Source organism: Sturnira hondurensis, unplaced genomic scaffold, assembly GCF_014824575.4.
Source record: "Sturnira hondurensis isolate 20B ecotype Veracruz unplaced genomic scaffold, ASM1482457v3 Scaffold0012467, whole genome shotgun sequence".
Classification (NCBI taxonomy): Eukaryota; Metazoa; Chordata; class Mammalia; order Chiroptera; family Phyllostomidae; genus Sturnira; species Sturnira hondurensis.
In genome coordinates, this window is record NW_028085098.1 from 2,147,180 (window position 1) to 2,161,194 (window position 14,015).

Sequence of the window (14,015 nt, forward strand, 5' to 3'; positions counted from 1 at the left end):
TTTATTCTTTTATAATAATACAGCTTTTATTAGAATGGCAAGAAATAGGAAATGGAGCTTCCTAAAGGGCCTGTTGGATTCTTACCAGGGCTCGGTAAGTAAAGGGTAGTCATGAATAATCGCACTGCAAACACATGGCTTTCATGTTTTTTGATATTCCATTCTCTTGATATATCTTTGAATTTTAACTATTACTCAGAAATAATTCAGTGTGACAGCTAGGGTATTGGGAGTGTCAACTTAAGCTCCTTAGGAAGTGACAAGGATTTTAAACTGTCAGCTAGATTGTAGGAGACAATGCATAGAACGGCACTTGAATGAGAAGGCAAAGGCACTGTTAAGAAGGATATTTTGGATTAGTGAGACATTTAACCTCAGAGAAAGGAGAGAACTTAATCTTCCAGCTTGCAACATATATCAAAAGTTTGAAGGTGACAAACAAAATAGGACCAGAGGCATGGATACATGGAACAGACTGACAGATCTCAGAGGGGAGGAGGATGAGAAGACTGGAAGAAATTGGCCAAAGAACATACATGCGTATATGCAGAGCCCGTGGACACAGACAACGATGTGGTCAAGGCTGAGGTTGGTCCTGGGTAGAGAGGGGTGATGGGGAGAAAGTGGGGGACATCTGTAATATTGTTCACAATTTAAAAATTAATAAAAATAAAACATGAAGAAAACTCATAGACACAGACAACTGTATGGTGATTACCAAAGGGAAAAAGAGGTGGGGGAAGGTAAGAGGTTAAAGGGGGAATAAATGGTGATGGAAGGGGCCTTGACTTGGGGTGGTAAGCATATAATACAATATACAGCTGATGTTTTATAGAAATGTACACCTGAAACCTATATAATTCAATTAATCATTGTCACCCCTATAAAATCAATGAAAATAGTTTGAAGGTATGATAAGAAAGTCCCTTGCAATAAATAGCACCTTCTTCTCATTGGGTCCTACTTTACCTCTCAGAGGACTATACACATTCCTTTTCTGAAACTTACTAATCAAAACATAACATGTAACCATATGGAGTAGCTTCAAATTTTAAAAAGATGACTTTTAAGTATTTAGCATTCCTTGTGTTAGAGGAATGAGCTGAAACTGTAGAATGATATGCATTAGGAATGATATTTTTGGTCAGAATACCATCTTTAATACTGTCTTGGTTGAACTTTAACATCATTTAGTCATTTACATTTTATTCAGAACCTTTTCTAGGCAACTCTCACTGATGTTTCTTGCTGTCCATATCTTACTCCTTTTAGATTTTTACTTTACACTCTTAATTAGGCTTATTGATACTTGACATATACCAAGTAGAGAATGAGTCCAGTTTCCATCATGGGTCCTTTGGGAACTACTGACATTTAATTATGTTTTAAGAATGTGTGCTTATGAATTTGTTTTCCTTCTGAAAGTCAGAAATAATCAGCCAGAGTCTTAATATTTGTAAATTATATTCATGGCAAGTTTAGAATTTCAGAGGAAGAGAGGACATAAATACTCACTATGTTTAAACTTAGTTATAGTGTTGTTACTTCTTGATTGTGATCATTAATAACCTTAAATAATAGTAAACAATTTATATTGTTTCTATTAATATACATTTTAAAATCACCTAATAAATTTTCTAAATTTCTTTGCTAAACAAAATTCATAAAGAAGGATTCTAAAATAAGTCCTCGAAATAGTGGTATTTTTTGTAATATTACTTTTCATGGTTAAACTGCTTAAAGCTACATTATTTGAAAGCCAAACATTAAAAAAACTCTCTTCTGGTTTAAAAGGAAGTTAAAATAGAAAGTTGCTTTGTTTTAAAAATACGTATGTATTTTTCAGACTATAAGACACATTCCCTGCACCCCTCCCCCCCCAAATTTGGAAGGAATAATGGTTGTTAATGCTGCTGTTGAGTTCTGTTTATATTTACATTGGTGAAATATTATGTTATTTATATTGTTAAATATTTTACCACATTTTTTGCTTCAAAATGTTTTTTCTATTTTTCTCTAAAACCTAGGTGCACCTTATGGTCCAAAAATACGATAAATATTTTGTTCAGAGTTTCACTTTGTTCTCTCCCACCTTTTGTACTTTAAGTTGCTCTTTTGAATTTTAAGATCATCCTGCATGAACACAGATTTAGAATGTTTTAATTAAATATTGTGTTGTACTGAAGAAAGAAATCAAGGAAGACACAAATAAATGGAAACATATACCGTGTTCATGGATTGGAAGAATTAACATCATCAAATATCCATACTACCCAAAGCAATTTACAGATTCAATGCAATACCTATTAAAGTGCCAATGACATAGAACAAACACTTCAAAAATTTATATGGAACCATAAAAGACCCCGAATAGCAGCTGCAATGTTGAGAAAGAAGAACAAAGTAGGAGGGATCACAATACCTGATATCAAACTGTATTACAAGGCCAGTGTAATCAAAACAGCCTGGTAATGGCATAAAAACAGGCACATAGACCAATGGAATAGAACAGAGAGCCCAGAAATAAACCCAACTCTCTACAGTCAATTAATATTCGACAAAGGGGGCAATAACATAAAATGGAGTAAAGACAGCCTTTTCAACAAATGGTGTTGGGAGAACTGGACAGCTACATGCAAAAAAATGAAACTTGAGCACCAACTTACACCATACACCAAAATAAATTCAAGGTGGATAAAAGACTTAAATATAAGCCGTGAAACCATTAAAACCCTAGAGGAGAGCCTTGGCAAGAAAATCTCAGATATTCCACGCAGCAATATTTTTACTGATACGTCCCCTAGAGCAAGGGATATAAAGGAAAGAATAAACAAATGGGATCTCATCAAAATTAAAAGCTTCTGCATGGCTAAGGAAAACAGTATCAAGATACAAAGAGAAGCAACTGTTTGGGAAAACATATTTGCCAATGATACCTCAGACAAAGGTTTAATCTCCAAAATATACAAAGAACTCACTCGACTCCACTCAAAGAAGACAAGCAACCCGATTAAAAAATGGGCAGAGGACTTGAACAGACATTTCTCCAAGGAGGACATACAGAGGATCCAGAGACACATGAAAAGATGCTCGATATCGCTAGCTATCAGAGAGATGCAAATTAAAACCACAATGAGATACCACTTAACACCAGTCAGAATGGCTATCATAAACAAAGAAACAAACAACAAGTGCTGGAGAGGTTGTGGGGAAAAGGGGACCATAGTTCACTATTGGTGGGATTGCAGACTGGTACAACCACTTTGGAAAACAGTATGGAATTTTCTAATAAAACTAAAAATGAATGTGCCTTTTGACCCAGCAATTCCACTATTAGGAGTATATCCTAAGAACCCTGAAACACCAATCCAAAAGAACCTATGCATCCCGATGTTCATAGCAGCACAATTCATGATAGCCAAGAGTTGGAAGCAACCTAGATGCCCATCAGTAAATGACTGGATCAAAAAGCTATAGTACATTTACACAATGGAATTCTATGCTGCAGAAAGGAAGAAGGAACTCCTACCCTTTGCAACATCATGGATGGAACTGGAAAGCATTATGCTGAGCGAAATAAGCCAGGTGGTGAAAGACAACTACCATATGATATCACGGTTAACAGGGATCTAAACAAAACAAACAAGCAAGCAAAATATGACCAATGACACTCAAATACGGAACAGGCTGACAGGGTCCAGAGGGGAGAGGGGAGAGAATCATAGGGCAAAAGGGGATGGACTCACAGGAGCAAGTATAAAGGACACATGGACAATAACTAAGGGTGGGGGGTGGAAATGAGAGGGAGGTGGGGAACACTGGGCGGGGGGTGGGCAGGGTTGGGAATATAAGACAGAAAGCTGTACTTGAACAAGAATTAAATAAAAAAATTATTTAAAAAATAAATAAATATTGTGTTGCAAATCAAGAATTTAGAGGTGAGATGCCTAGAGGTGTTGTTTTGCTCTGACCTGATAGTGCTAGCTCACTATCACATATGGGATACATTTTGATAAGTTTTGCTTAGAAACCTCAATCATTAAAAAGCCATTTAATATTATTCTTGTTGACAAAAATATTTGACAGAATTAATAAGATTTCTGGCTTATTATAGATCCAACTCAACTCTTTAGGGAATTGTAAAACTTGTGAACTTATAAGCATAAATTCTCATAAATGAAATGGATTTCATTATATGATTTTTAAACTCTACATTTTAAATGGCAACTTTAGCCTTTAATATTAAAGATGACTTATAAAAATAGAGGTAGGAGGATTGCATTTCCAATAAAAAATACAACAGGATGAAGAATAGAAATAAAAATGCAAGTTGTTAATATTAGTACATCTGTAATATGTTACCATGCAAGTAGTTCCCCATATTTTGCTATATTATGCACCTTTCTCTCAAGTTGTTTCCTATTTTAACATAAGCTCACTAAAATATATGACAATGAAACCATGAAGTTTTCTTAGTTGTTTGAAAGATGTGCTTTCCTCAATTTACAATAGTCAAGTGCTGGAAGCAACCTAAGTGCCCACCAGTAAATGAATGGATCAAGAAACTATGGTACATTTGCACTATGGAATACTACACAGCAGAAAGAAAAAAAAGAACTCCTACCTTTTGCAACAGCATGGATAGAACTGGAGAGTATTATGCCAAGTGAAATAAGCCAGGCAGTGAAAGACAAATACCATATGATCTCACCTATAAGTGGAATCTAATCAACAAAACAAACAAGCAAGAAAAATATAACCAGAGACATTGACATTAAGAACAAACTGACAGTAACCAGAATTGGGGTGGTGGTGGGAGGGGATAATGGGGTGGTAGAAGGGAAGGGTTTTGAGAAACATGAATAAAAAACACATGGACCAAACCAAAGGCGGGTAGGATCAATAGTGGAAAGTGGAGATGGCTGGGGTGGGGGGAGTGGTTGGAGAAAAATGGAGACAACTGTACTTGAACAACAATTTTTTAAAAGTTAAAAAATAAAAATAAATAAAAGAAAGAAAATGTGCTTTTCTTTCCAGAGCTAGTATGCATTTAGTCAAGGCAAAAATTATGTTAGAAAGCCTAATTCAGTCAAATTTGTATGCATGTGGTATTATGTGGGAGAAAAAGTAGCAATTAAGGACTTGTTTCAATGAATTAGAATTTCTATGAGGAAAAAATCAACCATACATTTGCATTGTGGAAACAAGGTGAATTTTTAAACATTAAACATTCCTTAAATACTCATTAAGTAGAAGACTATATTTTCTACTCCATTTGATATATCTTCATGAATGTCTTCATATATCATAGAGAAAAATCTGGAAATCATTTAGTCATTCATTCCACAAATATTTATTTACAACCTATCACTTTTATAATGCCTGGAGATGTACAATAGATAAAGTAAATGAAATAGTCCTGCCCACACAGGGTGTACACAACATTGAAGTGAGACTAACAATTAAAGATTTGTATGTGTGTTTATATTGTACATATGTATATATTTGTATATATATTTATAAATAAAATGTATAGTTCATTAAATATTATGAACATAAATAACATAATGTTTGTCTTCCCCCCTAAATTTGTATGTTGAGCCCTAATCTCCAATGTATAGGTATTTTGAGCTGGGACCTTTAAGAGATAATTAGATTTAGATGAGAATGAAGTCCCATGATGGGATGGGATTTGTGTTCTTGTATGAAAAGGAAGAGAGACAAGAGTTTCTCTCTCTCTCTCTTTCTCTCTCTCTCCCACACCCCTGTAGTTCCCCTGCAATTTAGGATGCAGAAAAAAGGTGGCCATCTGAAAGCTAAGAAGAGGATTCTTACCAGGAACCAAAACAGTTGGCATCTTAATCTTAGACTTCCAAATCTTCAAAATGTGAGAAAAAATTATTATTATTTTTACTGCCACCCAGTCTATGATATATTTTGTTGTAGCAATCTGAATTGACTAAGACAGAATGGGAATGAAAAATGTTATGGAGATTTGTTTAAACACACTAAACTAAAAAGATAATGTTTAAGCACACTTTAGACGTTCAGGGAGTGAGTCATTGTCTTTGAGCAGAGTTTTCTATGCACAGGGAAGTACAATACGAGGACCTGGAGAGGGAAGATGCCTGGCTGGGTCCCAGGGCAGCAGAAGGCCAGAGCGACTGAAACAGTGAGAGCAAGCAAAAGAGTATAAATAAATGAGTTCAAAGAGATAAATAGGGGCCTAACTTGGGTAAGAAATGAAAGGACATTTTAAGAATCTTGCCTTTTGCTCTGAGTGAGATGAAAAGCCATTGAAGGGTTATGAGCATAAGAAGGAAATGCTTTGAATTAAGTTTTAATAAGATCATTCTAGCTCTGTGGGGAACACATTGGCAGAGCTGGAACAAGAGAGAGGGAAGAAAAAGGGAAACCAGTACATGATAGTGACTTTGATAAGTGATAGCAATAGAGGCTGTAAGAAGGGATTGAATTGTGGCTATTATATTTTTGTAACAGGCTGGTAGATAGGATATAACTCTTGAGAGTAAGTGAGGAATAAGAGATTACTCTAAATTTATTTCTCTAGGCAACGGGATGGGAGTAGCTCCCATGACCTGAAATGGGAATGTCTACAGGATGCAGGTTTTGCGGAAAAGATCAGTAGGATTTTTTTAAGGAGATATTGAATTTGAGATACTTACTGGGCAACCAACTCTACATCTGTAATAGGTCATTAAATAGAGAATTATGAAGTGCAGGAGAGGGATAAGAGGCATGTGGGTGATATCTAAAATGTGAGATAGATTGTAATTCCTAAATAAATGGTTACCAATAGAAAAGTCCAGTACTGCACTCTGGAGACACTTCAATATTAAGCAACTAGGGATAAAATCAGCAAAGAAGACTAAGCAACCAGTGAGGAACCAGGAAAGACAGGTGAGTGTAATATCTATTTCTGAACTCTCTCTTTTGTTGCAGTTATCTATATATCTGTACATTTTCCAAAACCACATTGCTTTTCATGATTCCTTCCTACTTAGTCTTAACCCAATTAGTTTGAGACCTCCAACTTCGCTTTATTTTTCAAAATTGCTTGGCTCTCCCAGTTCTTTTGCTTTTTCACATACATTATAAAATCATTTTTTGTTTTCTTCAAAAGCCTGCTTGAATTTGGAGTAGAATTTTTTTTATTTCTTTATAAATTATGAAAAAACTAACGTCTTTAGTATATTGAGTCTACCACATCATGAACATGTATATTTTACTATTTATTAAGACCTGTTTTGATATCTTTCATCAATGTTTTCTAGTTTTCAGATAAAGATTTTACATATATTTTGTTATATTTAATTATACTTAAATTATTAGTTCATTTCAAAGCTATTATAGATAGTTTTTTAAAAATTCCAAATGTTTATTACTATATATTATATATTTTTGTTAATTTCTTTGAGTTTTTTAAAGTAGACAATAGCATTGTTTGTGAAAAAGATGATTTTGTTTTGTCCTTTCTAATTTGGATGTCTTTATTTCTCTTTCTTTACTAATTGTGCTCACTAGGACTTTCAGTCCTACATTGAAGAGAAATGATTGAAATAGATACATTTATTAAATATCATCGTCTTATTTCTGATTTTTTGGAGGAGTGCAAAGGGAATTATTATTATTATTATTTTACATTTTAATTTTTATTTAATTCTTGTTCAAGTACAGTTTTCTGTCTTATATTCCCAGCCATGCCCCCCCAGTGCTTCCCCCTTCCCTCCCATTTCTGCCCCCCACCTTAGCTATTGTCCATGTGTCCTTTATACTTATTCCTGTGAGTCCATCCCCTTTTCCCCTATGATTCTCTCCCCTCTCCCCTCTGGACCCTGTCAGCCTGTTCCATATTTGAGTGTCATTGGTCATGTTTTGCTTGCTTGTGTGTTTTGTTGTTTAGATTCCTGTTAAAGGTGATATCATATAGTATTTGTCTTTCACCACCTGGCTTATTTCGCTCAGCATAATGCTTTCTAGTTCCATCCATGATGTTTATTCAGACTTAAGACCATTAACTATTTTTCTTATTGTAGTTTTTCCAAAGATGTCCTTTATTAGGTTGAAGCAGGTCCCTTCTATTTTTATCTTGCTGAGAGATTTTATTATAAATGGATACTATATATTTTTCAAAAGCTTTTCATGCATGTTTTGAGATGATCATATAGTTTTTCTTTGATATTTTGTTGACATAGGGTACTATATTGATTGATTTTTAAATGTTGAGCCAACCTTGCATTCGAGATAAAACAACCTGGTCATGATGTATTATCATTTTTGTACATTGCTGCATTAGATTTGCTAATTAGTTGAAATATTTGCATTTACTTTCACAGGGGATAGTGTGCAGATTTTTTTTCTTCTCTCTCTCCCAGTGTCTTTATCTGGATTCTATAGCTGGTTAATGCTTGCCTCAGTAGATAAGTGGGGATGTATTTTGTCTTCTATTTTCTGGAATTATGTGTATTTTGTCATGTCATCTTTAACTGTCTAGTAGCAGTCATCAGTGAAGCCATCTTGGTGTTTTCTTTGTGGGAAAAAATTTAAATTATGAATTAAATTTTAATAGTCAAATAGCTGCCTGGTTGGGCAGCTCCAGGGATGGGTCACCATTCACCACTCAACTAGGAATATGAAAAAGCCTAGGACTAGCCCTTTAAGGTCACGGATGTGGAATATGAAGGCACAGATCTGGCCTTTCCTGGGCCAGCCTGGGGCACTCAGGTAGGGGCCAAGAGCCTAAGTTTGGTGCCTGTTTATCAGCCCTTGTTGTGTTTGGAGAAGTATTCCTTCATCCACATCAGGCTTGATCGTGTCACTGCCGGGCTTCTAGCTAGTTGGACAGACTTCCTCATGCTCTTCTCTGTACTGAAAGGCCGGGACCAGCTGCAGAGCCTCATCCACTGAGTGCCACACAGGCAAATCATCGAGGGTGATCTGGAAAAGGACACCCTTGCCATCAATGATAAAGAGCCCCCTGTAGGCAATCCGCTCATCTTTCTTCAGTACACCATAATCATGGGACAAGCTTCTGGTCACATCAGCCAGCAGGGGCATAGTCAGAGGGCCCAATCTGGGCACGTGTTAAATCCAAGCCGCAAGTCTACAGAGACCCACAGCACCTCGCGGCCCAACTTGCAGAAGTCCTCCGCATGCTCACTGAAAGCGATGATCTCCGTGGAGCAACCAAAGTGAAGTCCAATGGGTAGAAAAAGAGGACAACGTATTTCCCTCTGCAGTCTGAAAGCCTCACCTCTTTGAAGGTACCATCCACCACAGCGGCGGCCTGGAAGTCCGGGGCGGGCTTTCCGATGGGGGCGTGCTGGAGGCCATGACTGATGGCTGTGTGGGGAAGGTGGGACGCACAGAGAAGCAGACTAGCTGACTCGCATTCCCAAAGACTGTTATCTTTAATTATGTAAGTAATATCCTGAATTTTTTACTTGATGTATTGGAAGATGATAACAGAGGGGTGCCCCCTCCTCCCTCGCCCACAGACATAAATATAACTCACAGCTCAAATTTTAGGGAGCATTAAGTGAATGTTCTAGGAGTATTGTGATTCTTTTATTACTCTTCCTAGATCAAAATTTGAAACTCGTGATGAAGTACAATTACAATATTCACTTGTCTACCAATCTACCTAAACACATTGATTTCACACACACAAAAAGTAATAATAGGAATAAAGCAAGAAGTCCTAAACAGAAGTCCTCTGAGTAGATGATGTATGGATGTTACTCCTACTCCCTCAATTCAGATATGCATTCCAATATACTAGAAAAGGTCATCTTGACCTTGCTGCACTATGCTTAAGAAAATTATCACCTTTGATTCCTATAGGAAAAAAAGTGTTACAATGTGGTCTAGAAGTGTCACAATCCATTTGCGGAATTTGCTAAAGGTTTCCCACTAACAGTAGTTAAGTGTACTATTTGAAAGTGCCAAGAAGGGGTTTAAGCCAATAAACATAACCATTTCCTGTTTCCACATTCATTAGATAATTTGTACCATTAGCACCAAAGGAAATTGTCACACTAGAGCAATACTTATATAATATTAAAAAGCCACTATCATAAACCTCTCTGCAGTTTTTTTCCTTATGGTATCAAATAAGTAGATAATTTACTTTATAACTTTTCAATTACTTGTGTTAGTATTTTATAGTACAAAAAATGACTACTTCAATGAAATATATTTTTGTGGCAGTATAATAGATAGAAAGTCACAAAAAATAAGGAAAAGTTTTATCATTGTTGTTTCTGCTTATTTTTTTTTTTGGTTATAGAAAATCTATATGCAAATCCTAGTTCATTCATATTCCCAATACCTTAGATTATTCATTCACCCTTTTGTAGCTAGTCTCAAACCTTAAACCCTTCCTTCCCTATTCTCATTCTCACATGATACTTAGCTACCTTAGGTACTGGGAACCTGGAGCAATCACAAAAGAACAAGTGTCCCCTACTACATCTTCTCACTTACCAGTATTGGTGCCTATATACCCTGTTTTATCTCCTCTTTCTGTAGAGAAATTCTCCATGCTCCAAGCAGATGCCAACTCCTTCCCAGCAGCACTATATCCCATGATGGACTATTGCCTAGTCAGTCATATCCCCAGCTACCAAATTTCCCCCACCTGCCCTTTTCTGTGAAAAAAAAAATCCTTGTTATTTAAATTCATGGTCTTCAATAGCTCTTCTCCTTTCTTTCTATTTTGAACCACTAGCTAATCAACCTTGCCCCATCATTATTCCAATAAAACTGCACTTCTCAACTCATCAATAACCACCATGTTGCAAATCCATGGTGGATTTACACAGGATATTCTTTCTTTTAAAACTACTTGGAAAGGTAGGAACCTCAATGCACATTTGAAAGGACTATAGACATCCAAGTCAGATGTAGAAAGTTACAAGAGAACATTACTTGCACCCTAATAATGAGGAAAAGCTAGATAATCTACAATTCATAACTTTACTGGAGCCCATTAAAAAGCTAAATTTACAAGGCAACCAGGTGAACCGAATACCAGATTATAGAGACTCTGTGAGGAGAGACAATATGTATGGAGCAATGCACCTTGGCAGAGCACAAAAGAATAGCCTCCATCATCGGAGTGGGTTAGAAGCAAGTAGATATAATATTAACAAGTTCTTAAAGATCAGGTAAGGCTAGCTAGGCCTAGCTAGCATCCCTCGAACCCTCAGAAACAAGCTGAGACTGCACTAACTGTAAACTGTTTTCTTCTGACTCCCACCTGGTACTCATAAGAGAGATCAGGGGCAGGGGAAAAACTGAAAGAGAATCCTTGTGGTACACAAACAAAACCCCATCTTCTTTCCTACACTTTTCTTTCATAGGTACCAAGGGGTTTAAGGTGCCAGAGGAAGAGCAGAAAACCCTCACACATTCCAGGCCCAGGCAAGGGTAAACTGCAGTTAGTCAATGGATAAAAGCAAAAATTACCTGTCTTGTGTGGTGGGAGGAACTTGATAATCCTCTGGCTCATCCTTCATCACCTACATTATACCTAGTCACAAGCAAAATCAGCCTACCACTGGGGAGAACTAGAAAACTCTCTTGTCAGTTCTTCTAAGAAAAGGTACATTGCTTCAGAGAAAAGAGTAGAAGCAAAGAAGACCTATCCTTGAGGAAGGGACAAGAAATCTGCTTAGGCCCAGGATCTTACAAAGATCTGCACAAACTCTTTCCTGACTAAGACCAGCATGCGCCCACTCTGTTCCCATAGATACAAGGCAGGGTGTGGTTGTCATGCTGAGGAAGCACAGAAACACTGAGAAATTCACCCTCAAGGCCCAGAAGCACATAGCCTGCCTGATACGGGGACAAGAGAATCAAAAGCATCTAGTTGCTCTCATGACAAGTCCAACACTGAATAACACTCACATCCGCATATTGTTGGGCAAAGAGCTAAAATGTGGAGAGAGTCCTTCTCTGTTGCTCAGGAATTTAGAAATCACTGCATCAAAACTGAGAGTGAAACAGAACCACTGAGAAAACCTCTCCCTCTAGCACCTCAGGCTCCACACTAAACACAAGTCAGCAGGACACTGCTGCAGAAAAAATGTGAGGTCAGCAGCTACCTACAGTATAGCAACTATAGCAACAACAGAGCCCAAACTCAGATCAATTACTGACTTGATTAATCTAATATTTAATATTCACAGCCTGAGAAAATAGGATATGCCTATTTCAAGGCATAAATATTTTATATCTAAGTTTATACTTTTGTTCTATATATAATGTCCAAGTCAATAAAAAAATGGAGAAATGTACCAAAAGCAAGAGAAAATAGCTCATCATCAAGGGATAAGGCAGTCAACAGATACAGACATAAAGATGAATTTCACACTAGAACTGACAAAGAAGTTAAAGCATAATGAAAAATAAAATAAAATAATTGAATAATGACATATATATCAAAGAACCTAGTGGAAAAGATTGCCAATGTGCATGAAAAGAGGGAAAATGCAGCGGATATATGGAAACTATTAAACAATCAAATTTAAAACTATGAAAAAATAATAGAGATGAAGAATACCTTTGATGGACTTAATAGTAAACACAGCAAAAGCAAGAGTCAGTTAACTTAAATACAATGCAAAGTAAAAATCTGAAGTACTAAGTGAGAAAAACAAAAAGAATGAATAAAGCAAATAGAGAATCCACACATCATGAGACTATAAATAGTCTAATATATTATAATGCAGAATTTATAAGGAGAAGACAGAAAACCGAAAAGAGAAAATTGAAAGGTAATGCCTGAAAAAATTAACTACACTTCTGGGAACCTCAAGAAAAGTTAGATAAATATTGTGCACAGGAGCACACACACATACACTTTCCTAGACACATCATACTCAAACTGTTGGCAACAAAAACAAAAGGAAAATCTGAAGAGTGTTACGAGGTTGGCAGAAGAAACAGCACATACAAAGGAACAAGTAAACTATTTAGAAGACACATCTCTACCAAAACTATACAAGCTCAAAGATAAATAATTAATACTTTAATAGACTGAAAAAAATCAGCCTATAACTTTATAGTCATCAACAATATCCTTCACAACTGGAGGTGAAAGAAAGACTTACAAACCAACAAAAGCTTAGAATTTCTATGAAACACATTTAAAGGAATTTCTCCAGGTAGGCATATGATACTAGCTGTAAACCAGTCTATACAAAGAAATAAAGAGTGCCAGAATAATGAAAGTGAGTAAAAGTAAGTGAATATACATTTTTGCAACTTCACATGCACCAGTATAAACCATGTTCTGAACTATAAAACATATTTCAACAAATTGTAAAAATTTGACATTATACCAGGTAGGTTCCTTAAATATAATGGAATCTAGAAGCTAAAAATCAGTAACAGAATAATATCTTAAAAATCCCCAAAATTTTTGAAATGACATGTTTTTAACCAACCCCTGGGCCAAAAAAAAAAAAAGAAAGTCCACCAGAAAAATAGAAAATATTCTGAAAGAATTTAAAATGATAGTATGGCATATTAAGACATAATCAATCAAACTAAGGCAGCACTTAGAAAGAAATGCTGATCTTTGAAAAGAAAGCTTTCAAATCAATGATCTAAGTTTCCAACCTAAAAAAGAGAAGTAAAGTAAATCTAAAACAAGAATAATAAATTAAAATAAGCCAAGACTCATTTAACAGAATATGGAAAACAATAGAGATAATCGAAGAAAATTAAATTTGGTTCTTTGATATAAATATCATTTATGAATAATCTATAGTGATACATTTTTAAGAAAAAAGAAAACACAAATTATTACTATCAGAAGTTAAAAAAGGAATAACACTATATATAAAATACATATTAAAAATAATAGGAAATTTTATTAATAACTCTATTAAATTTGATAAACTAGATTAAATGGACTGACTCACTAAAAGATGAAAGGCCTAGAGGTGACCAATAAAGTATTAGGAACAACAACAAAAAAACATTTA

The 14,015-nt window shown here is 35.7% G+C and overlaps 1 pseudogene; it reads right to left on the bottom strand.

Annotated features, from left to right (window-relative positions):
- Positions 1-8,780: 8,780 nt before the first annotated feature.
- Positions 8,781-10,609, bottom strand: LOC118997084 (peroxiredoxin-2-like; annotated as a pseudogene).
- Positions 10,610-14,015: the final 3,406 nt, after the last annotated feature.